The sequence below is a fragment of the Phalacrocorax carbo genome, chromosome 12 (assembly GCF_963921805.1).
Source record: "Phalacrocorax carbo chromosome 12, bPhaCar2.1, whole genome shotgun sequence".
NCBI classification, from domain to species: Eukaryota; Metazoa; Chordata; class Aves; order Suliformes; family Phalacrocoracidae; genus Phalacrocorax; species Phalacrocorax carbo.
Genome location: NC_087524.1, coordinates 6,277,545 through 6,292,674, shown reverse-complemented (window position 1 = coordinate 6,292,674; position 15,130 = coordinate 6,277,545).

The following is a 15,130-nucleotide window of genomic DNA, read 5'->3' as shown; positions in this document are numbered from 1 at the left end:
TGTTTGCCTTCTGCAGAGAAAAATCTTAATTGCCCTCTTTATTAAAATTTTCACATTTCCATCACAGTTGTGAATTCTAAGAGTCCTTAGTATTGCAAGCCATTCTTACTGTAGGATAAGAGCACACATAAAGCCAATTTTGGATTTTTAAATTAAGCAAAGTCATCCCAATATTTGTCACAGGCCAATTAAGTTTGACAGAGATTTGTCAGAGAGAGCTGTTTCTGACTTTATGTTTAAAAGTGTGTGTCCTGGATTAGTATTCTGATGAAATGAAGTTTTCTTTTAATTTTGGTGTCTGCTTCTTATGTGGTTTTAATTTTCTTCATTGTTTTCTGACTGCTTCTGCCTATAGCCACTGTATTACTTCACTGCACTTAGTAGTGGTGTTCCAACATAATTATATAATATTAGATGGAACTGCACTATCTAGTTTTTATTAAAAAAAAATCAGTTTGTCAGAATTGAAAGTTTTAGCAGGAAAACAAAGAAAATCATGGAACTCGAGTAAAACCTCTGAATCACCAATCCAAAACTCTTTGCTTTTCAGCAGACTATATTATCTAATACCTTCTGTAATCCAGTGGTTCATCTTAAAATCTTTTTCACTCTTCCTACAGTCCCTGACCATCACTCCTCTGATGTGACATTGTCTCATTTGTTTCTCTCTCAATGATGTTCTTAAGAGTTATTCTCTTCAGTTCACCATTTGATGTATTTATATACAGCACTCAGTTTTTATTTAATTGATCCAGATCCTCTTTTAATCTCATTTCATAAAACAAGTTCTGTATTTCCTTGATGACATCTATGACCTATTACAGTGACTTACTCTGTCTTAAACACAAAGTTTTATAAATGGTGTTTTAGTAAACTCTTAATCGTCATGTGCATAATAGCATTAAGTCTCTCATCTCCTTTTGAACACTGATAAAGATGGGATTGGCCTTACTCTCTTACATGTTGATAGCTTATAGCTTGTCCTGTGCTCAGTACTAAGAACAAATTTTTCTCCTGCTGTACAACTTTTGACTCTCAAACTACCAGATTATACCAAAAGTTTTTCTTAGGCTTTAGTGCATAATATTGAATTTTGTTATACTATAATATAACACCGTTTCTTGGCTCCAATATCTTGTGTGTGCTGTTGACAAGTTGGGAATCAACAGTAAATTTAACTTTTTCTTTTTTTCTAAGATTACTAGTGAAATTATTAAGAGATACTGAAATAATAAGACTGATTCTTTAAAAATCTAGCAAATACCATGTTATTCGTTGATATATTTTCAACATAAGCCCTCTTCCTTTTGCAGGTCCTTATCTTCTTCACAGTGTTGGTACTAGTTTTCATCTCTTCCATTTAAATAGCTGCTCATATACAGACACCTGCTTCCAGGCGGCTAGCATTAAACTGTGGAAAAAGCAAAGGTATTAAAGGAGATGGTGGATGATGTGTCATGTTTTGCAATAGAGGGATAAAGGTACAGTATAATTAAAAGGATAGAGGCAAAAACCATATATGGCTAGCCTGGTGAAAGTCCAGTCTATCTGCTGCGCTAGATTTCCACTTACAAATGGCTTAGAACTATGATGCAGAGAAAAATCACTGTGGCGGGGGGGAAAGACCTATTTTCAATGCTTTTCACTTGTTTCTTCTGAGTATTTTTGGAAATTTTCCAGATTCCTTATCACAGAACTCAATTTTATTCATGAGTCATCTCAGTGTCTCGTGTAGAGCTACGTACCTATAAAAGTATTCAAAATTTCAAAGCCTGGATTTCTTATACTGTTTTTATGTACTGAAGGACAACTTTATGTTTCTCTACTAAATGATTAACAACCTTGCTGATGCCTCATTGGTATTAAAAGATGGACAGATTTATTACATATGGATGCATAGTTCCACTACTGAACATCTGAATTTATATAGACATAGATTCATTGGAAAGATTTCAAGCAATATGTGTGTTCATGTTGTAGATCACTTCAAGTTTCAGTGCTGTCAGATCTAGACATTTAGTCTTGGTCCATGTCTTTGATAGAGGAAATCTCGATCACACAAAAATCAAAGAAATTCTGCTAGTTCCTTCATCAGGGCTAGGATTTAATTTACTGAATTTTCTCTGAAGCTTCACTATATTTGACATTAAATTCCTAATTATAGTAGCTTATATAAAATATAAACTATAAAATATAAACATAGACATTTTTGAGATTTTTTTTCTAGAAAATGAATTATATTGAAGAAGGAATATTTTATGATAGGATCAATCCTGATTTAGTAAAGGTAAAAGCAAATGATAGTAGTACAGCTATGTGAAATATCCCTGGCCTGAAGGCCATATGACATTTGCTTGATTCAAGGCTTAATACTCAAAGTCTGATCACAATTCTTCATCCACTCAGGTTCATGAAGTTGGTCTGATTTACGACTAATTCTGGCCACTACACAGAAACTGTGGTTTCAGTTGAATTAGCATGATTTGTTTCAGTTTGAAGCACAGACTAAAACTCAAGGCATAAAGGGTGTCTTCTCCCTTGATTTTAGATTAATTTTTAAGTGAATTAAACATCTGACAAATAATGGGGCAGATTACCTTTCTGTGCTCAAGTCACTAGCATTCATTAAGAGTGAATTTGACTCAATATTTCCTCATTCTCCAAAGACCTTTTCTTTGCAGCTTTATAACAAATTGAGATTATCTGGACAAATGTGGATTTCAATCTGCATAAAACTTACAGGAACTTTATCATATGAAACCTCAGGGCGTGACACAGGCAGCATCTGGTATTCAACACAGTACCAACCTTTGAAAGACTCCAGAGAAGTGCATCTTCTCTCATGTTTAGTTAGTAATTGAATATTGTAATTCCTGACATCTTAATTATCATGAAAGGACTTTTTCTCACTGAAGTCATAAGGACTGTTAGAAAAACCTTATTAACAGTAAAGCGATAAACACAAGTTACTGAGAGGACATCAACGGTGTTGAAAGATGACAAATTTATTTTCCAAAGATGGGGCAATTCTGTCGTTCCTGAAGGGTTACTGAGGGCATTCCAAACAAGTGTAGATGATTTTTGAAGCTGAAACACTTTGCCATACGCTCTATTTCTGATTCTAAAAGTTGCCCTTGATTTTAAATACCCGCACTCATATATCCATTGCACTGCTCTAAATTTTGTCACCAGAGGCAGTGAACTGAAGAAAGAGAAGAGAAAATAGGAAGGGTGGATGAACTGTCACAGCAAGGAATAAGATGATCCAAAAAAAGACATTACTCTGAATTGCTAGTACCTTCTGCAGACTCAGAGTGGACTGTAACTAAAAGTAAAATTGCTTTTGTAGTTCTCTCACCCTGAAAACAGTCCAAAATTATACGCAGCTAGGGTAAGTTGCAGATAGGGCTGGTGTCTACAGTACACCATCTCTGAACATCCTCCTGGAGCTGTGCAATTAGCCAGAGAGTAAAGGGTGTTGCAGACTTACCCTTCAGGACCTCAATGCATTTCCAGCTTCTGGAGGAACAGACATGAGGTCACTGGAAGGAAAACTCGCTACACCGCAATGCTGAACCAAGGCCTTCATTGTTTTGTTAGCCCTGAAGTTTCAGATGAAATGTGGTTTATAATGCTGTAAAATTATAGGTCAGGTAAACCTCATTGCCACTCTTGGGTATAGCTGTCCCTCTTCATTTAAGATAGATGTAAGAAGTCATAATGCTCCTTCGCAGAAACAAGTAGCTGGAATGACCATACTCTCTAAACCCCAAATACAATTACATGTCTCTGTACAAAACAAAAGCTTGAAAGAGCCAGCTCAGAATGTGAATGAAGTGGGTGGAGTGGTTTTGCTCTTTGTAAGCAGGAAATAAATACAAATGAAACAAATAGGTGCTGTGTATGTAGGACAAACGTAAACATGCAGACACAGGCAATATGTAGAAGGACCTCATGTCAAATTACTGTGAAAGAATAGGTACTTATGAGAAAACCTAGACAGGTTTTGAACTGCTATCACAGACTGACATGGGTTGAATCCCCGAAAAAAAGAAGCTTTTTCAATATGTATAATTTCTGCTATACTCCAGGAAACGGGATTTTTTTTTAATATTGCTTTTTAGAAACAGGACTGCACTGAAAAAAGATCAATCTCTATTAACAGTTCCTCCTTCTAGTGGGAACAGTCTACAAACCCCCAAATTCTGACCAGCCATTGGGCGCAATAACAAAGCTGTGTGGCAGAGTGATAAATCTCAGATGTAAATATACATGCTATTATTAAAGTGATAAATCTCAGATATAAATATACATATCGTTATTAATTAACTTACAGAATTCCCACCCTACATTTTCAGAGGAATATCTTCCTTTAAGGTGTTCATAAGAATTATTTATGCTTGGGAGCTGAAACCGGTATATCTAGTTATCATTCAAATACCCCAAAGACCTACTAAATCAAAGAGGCATTCCTATACAGGAGAAAAAGTTTTTAGTGCCCAACTTCTATGCAAAGATTTAGGGGTCTGTAACCTCCCCAACACATACACATCCCCTCTCCAGCAAGTGTAGGAAAAAATAAGAGGCAATGTAGGTAGGTATCTTTTGAATTTTCCCCTGAAGCCTTGAGAAAAGCTTATAAAAGGAGAAAGCCTTTGGGGTAGTGGGCTGACAGTGGCTTGGAGCAAGCGGTGAAAGAATACTCCATTGCCTTGTTCAGGGAAGCAGGGTTTTGCAGTTTCTTGTAAACAAACAGGATCAACTCAAAGAAACAGCCATATAAGAGGACAACCTGTCAAGCTTTGATCCAGTGTTCAACTCACTAAAGCATGAGTACATTCCTGACTTATACAGACCAGGAAACTGTTATCTCAAATTATTCTTCCCAAAGCAAACCTTAAGGATAATCCAGATAGTGCAAATGATTAATTTTCTCAGTGCACATGTAACTGGTAACTTCATTATTCATCAGTGGGTTTTTTTCTATACCTGTTAATATATGAAACAACGTAAGTGGAAGATGCACCACACTCATGAATGAAACATTCGTAGTGTGAAAGAACAAAACATAAATATTTAAAATTGACACCTCTGCGCTCTCTAAATCTCACAGTATTAGTAAGGACTCCCAAGCTCTTTTAGGTTAACACTTAACTATGGAATGCTTTTTTTTTTTACTTTGCTACATAAATGTACAGCATATTGTATCATGGTCACATTAGGGCAGTTGGTCATTACTGTAAATAAGGTAAGTATAGATGTTTAAAATAAGCACACACGTGTATTTTATTCAACAGCAAAAAAGCACCATCTTGAAGAAGACAACAGTGTTTGTTCAAGTGCTCAATACACAAAAAAATTCTAGCTATTAAAAAAGCATATGAATGCCATGCTGGAACTGATCAAAGGTCCAGTGCTCTGTCTCCAATGTATAGTCCATCTACTTTCCTATCCTTGGCTACTAGCAGATGGTTAAAGAGTACGTGTACAAAGTGGTCCTTTCAGAAGAACATCCTCCTACCTTCTGGCAATAAACAGTGTAAAGGTTATCTGAAACAGAGGTTTTGTACAGGCTTGTCGTGTTTAATAGCCACCGATGGACTGACTGAAGAAAGAACAACATAAGCAATGATTTAACACTTGCTGAAAAGGAACAGCGGCAGCTACTGAATCTTCAATGCCACCACATACAGCACCCTGGGTTTTCCTCAGAGGTCTCCTATCTAATTACTCACCAAGTTCAACCTGCTTAGCTCATGAGATCTGACAAAATCACAGCCTGAGGTGGAGCAGCTGGGATTTAACATTTATTTATAAAACTTAATTAGGATTTTTTTTCTTACTTTCCTTTTTTCCAGCTCTTCACTGTTAAAATCACGTGACACCCTACATATGCACATACAAACACATAAAACAAAGAGTAAAAGCAAACCACAACAGTCAGTGAAGTTACTTGCTATAGAAATAGCAGCGCTGGCATTAGCACTTCAAAGGGAAAAGCTATTTTAAAATTTAACTGCCTGGCAGATGCAGCAGATATAGAACAGGAACCAAAGAGAGGTAAGGAGGGAGGCAGAGTAGGAAGAGGAGAAAATGAGGTGGGAGGGGTAGGAAAGCAGATGAACTGTACATTAATTCAAGGTAAAAATAGCCTGTGTACTGACAATGAAATGTTGCCAGTGTGGAACCCAGTAGCAAAATTCCCATTGACTTCAGGGATATCTCTCTTTCACTCTGCATTAGTAGTTCTGTGTTCTACAGTGTGTCAACACAATTCCTCAATGTATTTATTTCCTTTTAGTTCATAGTTGCCAATCCTTTATTCTACAGTAATTCTACAAATATTGTGAAGTCTAGAAGGAAACTGACCCTCGCTACTGTTTTCAGTACTGGATTGGAAAATCAGGATAGAAACCTGTCAGTTTTTATGCCATAAATTGCTGTTCACACTGATGGTATTATACAAACCACAGCCTTTCAGCGTATATTAAACTCATGTATTTTGAAGCAAGTGGAACAGAGTTTCAGTCCCCTGATTCCTGGGATTTGTTGTCATCTACCTCACTGCTGAACTCCAGATGCACTAATGACTTCAAAGGTAGGTATTTAAACAGTATGTTTAGTCTGTAATGCAAGATATATGGAAAGGTTAGTCAGTCTACATCGATGCAGAACTGATTATACTTCAGGCTGAAAAAATATTCATGGAAAAGTATTTTATATACAGTCAGGCTGATTGCTGTGGTAACACTGAATAACCTTAGCTGGTTCATTAAATCCATCTATGACGGAATTTTTTCCTTTTCTGTTCTTTGCCAATAGTAGTAATAATCATGTAGATAAGTCATTAGACTATTACAACTTTGTCATTTACTCTTAGATCTGTTCTAAACAGAGTTCAGATAGCGTGGTTAAAAAGTTACTATCCTTGCCACTGTTGTTGCAGAAGACGGTTCAGGTAAAGTGCATTACAGCAAATATAAAGAAATATACTCATGTCAAAATAATTTACAGGACAACCTTTGCCTTGATATCAGCAGTCCATTTTGTAAGCACTGCATGACATCATTTCACATGACGCTTTGAAGGAAAGGAGATGTATTCTCAGTGCTCCTAAAACAACTATGGCAGATGCATACGCTGTTCCAATGGGGAATCAAACTCCGTGAATCAGGTGAAGTTTTCCGAGTGGCCTATGGGAAGCGGATACAAGCTCATAGCTCCAAATGTATCTACCTTGTGGAGAAGCTCAGAATGCAGGAGATGGCAAAGGATGACCCGTGAACCTGTGGGATCATAGTGGAAGGACTATACTTGGCTGTTTATAAGAACTGTAAAAAGATGATGGAACTTTGCAACTTAACCGAAGAGGGCTAATTCCAGTTTCGGCTTTTTTGGCAAAGGATTTTTATCTTTTTCATAAGCAGAAAAATGAGAACAAAGTCGTCTGTTAAGACATAAGAAGTACCTTTCCAATTTTGTTTGTTCGTTTTCCTGGAAGTCACTTTTAAACTTAGCTTTGTTCATGTAGGTGCTCAGATGATTTTAGAAGGGGATTTTATTTATCCAGATATTACGGAATGGCCATTGTCTTCTTATCAGGACAAAAACTCGCTATGATTTAAGAGATGACAGTAAAAGATACAGAAAAGACTAATGCAAAGAACAGGGTAAATCCACTGTTTTCAAAGGAGAATGTGAAGTCTTACCAATCAGCCTAGTGAAGCAGACTGACGGACGGTTATGTTAACAATAATCATATCCCATACCTTTATCTTATTCACTGCATCTTTTACGTGTTTCCTCCTGCTTACTTCTCCATGGGTGTAAGTTTCAGGTTGTTTAAAATTCATTTATCTGTATGGTGGTTGGGTTCACAGTTATTTGATTAAATTTTTTAAAATCAGTAGTTTTGCTCCATGGCCTCAAAAGTTTAAGTCTTTGGGTGAAAAAAAGGTTTGGTAGCACATAAGTCTCAAGGAAAAAAAAAAAACATTTAAAACTAAATGCCCAGGGTTAAAAATAAAGAAATATATCTAAAATACGAATACTTTAATTCAATGTATAAAATAATTTGGCCTTCATTTTCACATATGTAGCTATAATCATTCTGCGCTAAATGAATCTGAGGAAATGTGAGTGGTTCTAAACATAAAAATATGAAAAAAATTATACTAGTAATACTTCTAAGTGATTTAGTTACACTTTGTTCAGCTCCCAAACTACTTTAAAGGCTGACTCCATTTTATAGTAGCCTGGAGAGTGAATCTGCTACAGCTCCGTTAATACATTCCGGATTTCAAAGTTAAGAGTTCTCAGCTCCTTGAATTTGAAAATATTTTCAGTTGTTTACACATACATCATGAAATGGACCTCTCACATCTGTGCCTACATTTGCGGAAGTCAAATGAGACTTTGCCATTGACACATGACAGAGGAAGTTGAAAACATTTGACTGAAGTGTTTAAGATTTGCATCACGAAATCAAGATCGATATCTCTTTTTTGAGGCAAACTGTCCTTGCCTGGAACAACCTAACTACCAAATATCAGAAAAGAGGTGAACAAGGCATTGCACCCTTTTTATAGGTGGCGAATTGAGGAAATTACAGTAACTAAAACAAAACAGGGTGCCCTGTCATTTAATTTTTGATATTTGGTCTCTGCAATAGTTTTTGATATTTCAGTTAGATTTTTTTTTTTGTTGGTAAGTATATATATTAATTGGGTCATTTTTACACATCAGAGCACTATGGGATATTTTAACTAAACAGAATACACTCTAACCCATCAAAAAAGCATACTCAGTAATGATTTTAGTCTTTAAAGGAACAAGTTGACATTAAGAGAACAACTTGCCATACCTGTCAAAAAAAGAAATAATCTAAACCAAGAAAATAATGGTATCTATATTCTTCCGATGGTAATTATCTCTTTTGTTGTGGATTCCACTCTCAGATAATAAACCTAATCTTCTAGTGAGCAACCTTGCCTTCAGTTTGGGATACATAACTCATGTCATAGTCAATTCTTTCACAGCTGTGCCTGTAACAGTGGAGACCTGCTTAATTAGACCTCCCTCCCAAAAAAATCAAAGAATAATTGTATTCCTGTGGTTTTAGGTACCACATAATGTTCTAAAAACAAAACAAAAGGCGTATGAGCAAAATAAACTCTCCGCTATTACCACATGACTCCTTGTAGGCGAAGGCTACCATGCAGGTTAACACAGAAAATAATGGATCTGTTTGCCTCAGAAATTTTTGTAGATAGGCTTAATTGCTTATTAACTCTACAGGTAGAGATAATTACAAAGATTTTAAAATAGGCCTTCAATTTTGACATGTCCAACCTACACAAAACTGGGGCCTGATTTTTTCAGAGTGGTTTGTGCTTTTAAAACCCATCTGATGTTGATGTGGTAACTGTCGGTACTCATCCCCTAAAAATATTCTTATACTTCGTATAAGTACATACTAAATATAATATTCTTATATAAGTATCCAGTATTTGAGACATCAAAACCAGAGGCACCTTTTAAGAATTTTCTTTGGTACAGCAAACCTCTTTTCATAACTCCCGTTTACATAATCTGGGTTTTCTGGTGCCATTATGCAAGCAGCAAGATATAACAAGCACAAAACAAAACAAAAGCACCCTCTGAAATATTGTCTTCAGTCATACCCTAGCTTAATTTTGTTGGTTTTAAATAAAATGTTCTTTTTAACTTTTTTTGAGTTCACTTCCAAGAAATGGTTCCCACACTCTTACACAGATCAATCCTCCATAGAAAGCATTCTGCAGATTTCAAAATGTATGTGCAGTCAGTTGTCATTGGGGATCCAAGCTTGTCAACAAGGTGGTTTGGGAGAAGGATGGTGCTGCATCCTCTGTAACAGTAGTGAAGGTTTATGTCACAACGTTCTTTTAAAGAGTAACTGTGCTAAAATAATTTCAAAGCAAGCCACAAAAACCTACAAGTGTTCTATGCTGTATCACTTACTCATCCGATCTGCCAATACCAGCAATGATAGCTTTGCATATACATAATTTGTTAACTATTGGTTAATATTAATGTTTTAGCTATATTAAACATACTTTAAAAACATAAAAACAAGAATTTTAATTTTAGGGTTTTTCTCCCTCTGGATGCTTGAGAGTTTTGGATACACAGTGTTGTCCTTTGTGTCCAGAGGCCTCTGTATGAAAAAACGCCAACAAGGAAAGTAGAAATCTTCTGACTAGAACTAACTAAAAGGCTGAGTCCAGGCCTACTGAATGACATGCTAAATCAGATTATGTTAATAGAGGGAATATCTACACTCTATTTTACTACCAGATGCAACTTCAGTCTCCCTACATTTTGAACTGATTAGAGGAAATCATCTTCAAAACAGAAGCCATTGCTGTGATATAGGGTGTTGTAGCTATGCTTGGTGTCGCGTTACTGAAGCTATATAGCTGTTGGATGGCTCATAGTTAGTGACAACTGGCTCATGTTGCTTCAGAGAATGGGCAGGCAGAGATCATGTCTGCCTTTAAGAGCTTGTATAAGTATACCTAACAGTCAAAGAACAACTAACATCAGCATTTTTGCTGAATATGACCAAAGCTTATTTTTCTTCTTATGTATTTTAAATTATTTTAATGTACCTTATTTTTCTATCTGCTATGGAAACAGACATCAAAGTTGAAAGTAAATATATCCACACGGTATTTTGGGCAAGTTCTATAATTTGGGTCATTTTGCTCAATTTATTCACAGATGTTAATTTCATGATGTATGTAAAACCATGATCTAAAACAGTACTTAGATACTTAAAATAGACATTTTTAAAAAGTAGATTCTGCCCCCCTCAAATTAGCCAAGTTAGCAAAGGATAAAGTGATACTTTTCTTTCCTATATTATAAAATGTACGATGGCCAACACATATGCCATCTGTTGACTGTTGACAATGACTAGAAATAGGACACTTTCAGGAGCGTAATAACAATTAGAATATTACTAAAATGCATTGAATACAATGGGCAGTTATGGTAATTATGTAGACAATCACAGAAAAAAGGTATAGTGAAGATTCATTGGTTATTTGATTTATGTCTTCAAAATCTGTGTAATTTGCAAGAATTCTTTCGTCTATTTAGAGGATGTGAATGAAAATTTTATCACTGTGATTTTCAACACATATTTTATGTGTGTTTCAAATGCATTTGAGCATAAAGGGAAAAGGGAGTTACTTCCAAATATCTGCACCCCAGGTATTCTCATAAATTAATGTCTCTAAGTTTTCAGTGCTTCCTCGTAAGTGCAATGCCTTTCAATAGCAGAAAATATGATCTATGGGACTGCAGTTCACCTACATAAGACAAAGGGAACTGAGACACAGGATGCTGAAGCGACGTGTCTAAGCAACATGCCCAAGGCCACTGAAGTCATGGCAAAAATTGCTTCTTGTTAGTGGGAGCACTGTGGCCACTTCTGGACCAAGTGGCCTATCAATAATAGATTAATGGTCTTGAGTTTCCACATCCTACTAGCAACTGTATTATATAGCATGCTTGAATTCTCAATAAAACAAGATCTGATTCTGGGTAGAATTACTGTGTGGGCGTAGAGATGTTTGGATCCATGGTATTAGGGCAGATACGTAACTAACAAGGACGTATCTCAAACCCTGAACAACCAGCAAAGTTCTGTGCTGGAAAACCTTCCATTCCTTTTCAAAGATTAACACATTAATAACATTTGTGGTGACCTGAATGGTGTAAATCCTATTCTTATTTCAGAGGATGATAGATCTCCCCTTGACTATGCCAGGAAATACTGGGTACAAGTACTGAGCTGTACATGCTGCTAAAGAATACTGACACCTCATACCTGTTGTTAAGGCTTTGAGTGATTTTTATTGAGTAAACAACTGAAGTGACTCAACATTTATAGAAGGCAGAACATATGAATAAGATTTATTTCTTACTTTGGCTGGAAAGCCACGTGGCCTTACAAAGGACATTTATTCTATCTGGCTCTCACTTCTTCAACTATAATGCCTCTTCGTGGCCTGCAACATCTCATACTATGCAACTGCACAGTCTCCAGCACAACAGAAACAGTGTTAGATGGGCCTCCCAGGCACTGAGGACCTGAAAATTTACATTCAGCCTTAAACATGCAGAGCTATGGATTAAAACAAAAAAAAAATAATTAAAATGTAGGCTTTAAACAGTTGTGCACATCCACTCCATATATTTTTCATAGCATTGTTGCTTTCTAAATTTGTAATAACCTTACAATAACTCCGTCTTATGCATATTTGATGTGAAATAATACCTCTAATAGAATAGTTGAAATGAACTGTGGTCTAAATCCCTTTTAGGTATTTTTCCATGTTGCAAAGTGACCAGAAGTTGCAAACTACAGATTAGGTCCATTTAGATGAGAGGAGTTTACATCTCAAGGCAAAAATAAAGAGTCTTAAAGTTTAGGGGAAAGGAGAGGGTTTTTTAATTATTTATTTCCATTTGTATCTTTGTGGTGCAGCTAGCTAAAGCATTCATGTTCCAAGGCTGAACTTTAATCTGGGGTTCTGGTTTTTTTTAGGGCTCCTGGGATCTCTGGGAGGGATCTCCACAAAGAAACCTTGCTGATTTTTCAAGGACAGCTTCAAGAAGTCAGAGTTCTCAGATATTGGCCACACTATTCTGTGGTCAAGAAACACCAGGAAAAGCCCTGCTTATGAGCCGAGTTCCTCTTTTTGGTGGTCTACCCCTGTAGCAAGACCTCATTGTCAGCCCGCTTCTCTGGAACAGCTGGTGTCAGGAAACACTTTCCCTGTCTTCCCTTTTTCCCTGGCTTGAGTATCTGTCAAACTTTAGTTTTTCCACCTAGGTTGGCAAGGCAGCACCTTGGGCCTGATGATGATGAAGGGAGTGAGATAAAGGTTCATGAAGGAGCCCGAGAAAATCTGAAATAACTTTTATGATATATCATATCAAAGCTCTGTTCATACGATGTTTCAGAAATCTGTCATAAAGCACTCAACCTCAGCAGGCTTTGATGTACCTTCATACATTGTCCTCGCACAAAAGCTTACAGTGAAATAGAACTTCCTCGCAGCAATTATTTTCTGCTTTGTAGAAACAACACCTCAGAATGACTCCCCAGAGCGAGCTGATGATTGTATGGCCTTTTTCTTGTTAGAGTCAGAGTCCTAACATTTTAAAGTTTTTAATAAGCCTTTTAGTAGAGTTTGCTAGCATGGAAGCTGCTCATTATGAGCTAATTGTTTCAAAGAGTTGCTGAAAGTGCTTAAATGTTAAATACATGCTACTGTAAGCAAATATTCACCAGTCTTTCAAAACAGATGTTTGAGAAATGGTAGGCTGTCTGCCCATGGTAGCAGTACACAAAGGACATGAAGAAGTAGGATTTAATAATAAATATGCTCACAGCTACATGGATGCTAATTCACAATGTTTCTTTTTTTATTTTCAATTGAATGCATAAGGCAGCAATAACCCTAATAAGTTTTCTAAGGCCAGGCTCACTGCAGACACCCGTAATTCCTGGCTTTCCTGTGTTCTCCCATTCACTCCTCCCTGCAGCTTTGCTACCCACTCTCGCGGGCCTTGGCAGGGCCCTCCCAGTCCCAACACCCACTCAGACCCCTTGTTTTCTTCTGCCAGCTAGGGCTCTGCATGCACTGCATCTGCGACAGACCGCTCCATCTCACACCCTTCGGGGATGCTGCGCACTCACACATTCCCTTTCCACTCACAGGAGGGACCACCGCTGTCCATGCTACTTGCTTGGTAGGAGCTACCATGCCCTAAAGGCCCTTTGCTCCACTTTACTCCATGGTAGGGTCTGTGTTTCCCCACCTTCCTTCATGCCCTCTGCTTCCCTGCTGAGGTTATGAACACAGTACTTTCGGTCTTTGTGCACACACCTTTTCCCCCCACCCCTTTCTGTTATTATTTGTTTGGGAGTAATAATTTTGATGTCAAGATATCTTAAACTCTAAAAGGTGGAGAAGCAAGGTTGGATAGGAAGGCACCGAGGGTGCCATCCATTACAGATAACTGCAGAAATGCTGAAGCTGAGATTCTGCCAAACACATGGCAATAGCTCCATTGTCCTCCCTTTTGCCTTTCCTTTTTCCTGATACGTCTCCAAATCAATAGCATTCTGTTGATTGATTCTTAGAATATTCCCTGGTATTGACTGGCTAGGACATTCAGCAGATACTGCGTTACAAATGAACAGACAGATGTTATTACATTGTTAATCTGGCCGTACAGACATTAAAAACTGGTATTTTTTACTTTCCTGTCTTTACTTTTTATTCTCGTGGTTTTAAGTTGGTTTTTTGTGCTACCTTGTTCACAGCCAGTTTTCTTTGCAATCTGATATCCGAATATCACATGGATTTATTTAAGGTGGATATGTTTGCAAGTATTTAAATACGTAGCGCATCATAGTACTTTGTGATCGTTAAGGCGCCTGGGGGAGAAATCTCTGCACTACCAAGCTCACAACCTAGGTAACAGGCTGACCTTTAAAACTGTACAGATTACCATTACAGCAAAACTGCTAAATGAGAGTCACATTTTTCTCATTAAATTAAATAGGCGGGATTTCTGATCTTAAAGCACTGAACACGAGATTGAAACAGAACTAACTGCTGTAGCTCAAATCTACTGTTAATTTATATCAAAATATATAAATATATATTACATTATATCAAGTTCCAAGATATTAAGTACATTACTACAGCATTATACTTAGCCTGAGCTTATTTTTCTGCTTGCTGAACCTGGAGGGCTGGGAGGTTTTTGTTTGGGTTTTGGCGTTTTTTGTTTTGTTTCTTTTTTTAAAACAGATGATTTCTTATCCGTCTCCTTTCCCTCAGAAAGTATCTCAGCCTTTTATTATACTGAACTGGAGCTAAAAAGACCCTTTTGATCTGTTTCCAAGAGTGAATTAGAAGAGCAGCTCTGCACAGACAAGCAAAACCTGACATCGCTACATTTTTCTGTACTTCTACATTTTAACCATTATCACTTATTTATTGTAACTTCCTGTGGCTTTTGATATACCCAGAGCTTCTTAGCTTGTCTCCACAGATTTCTC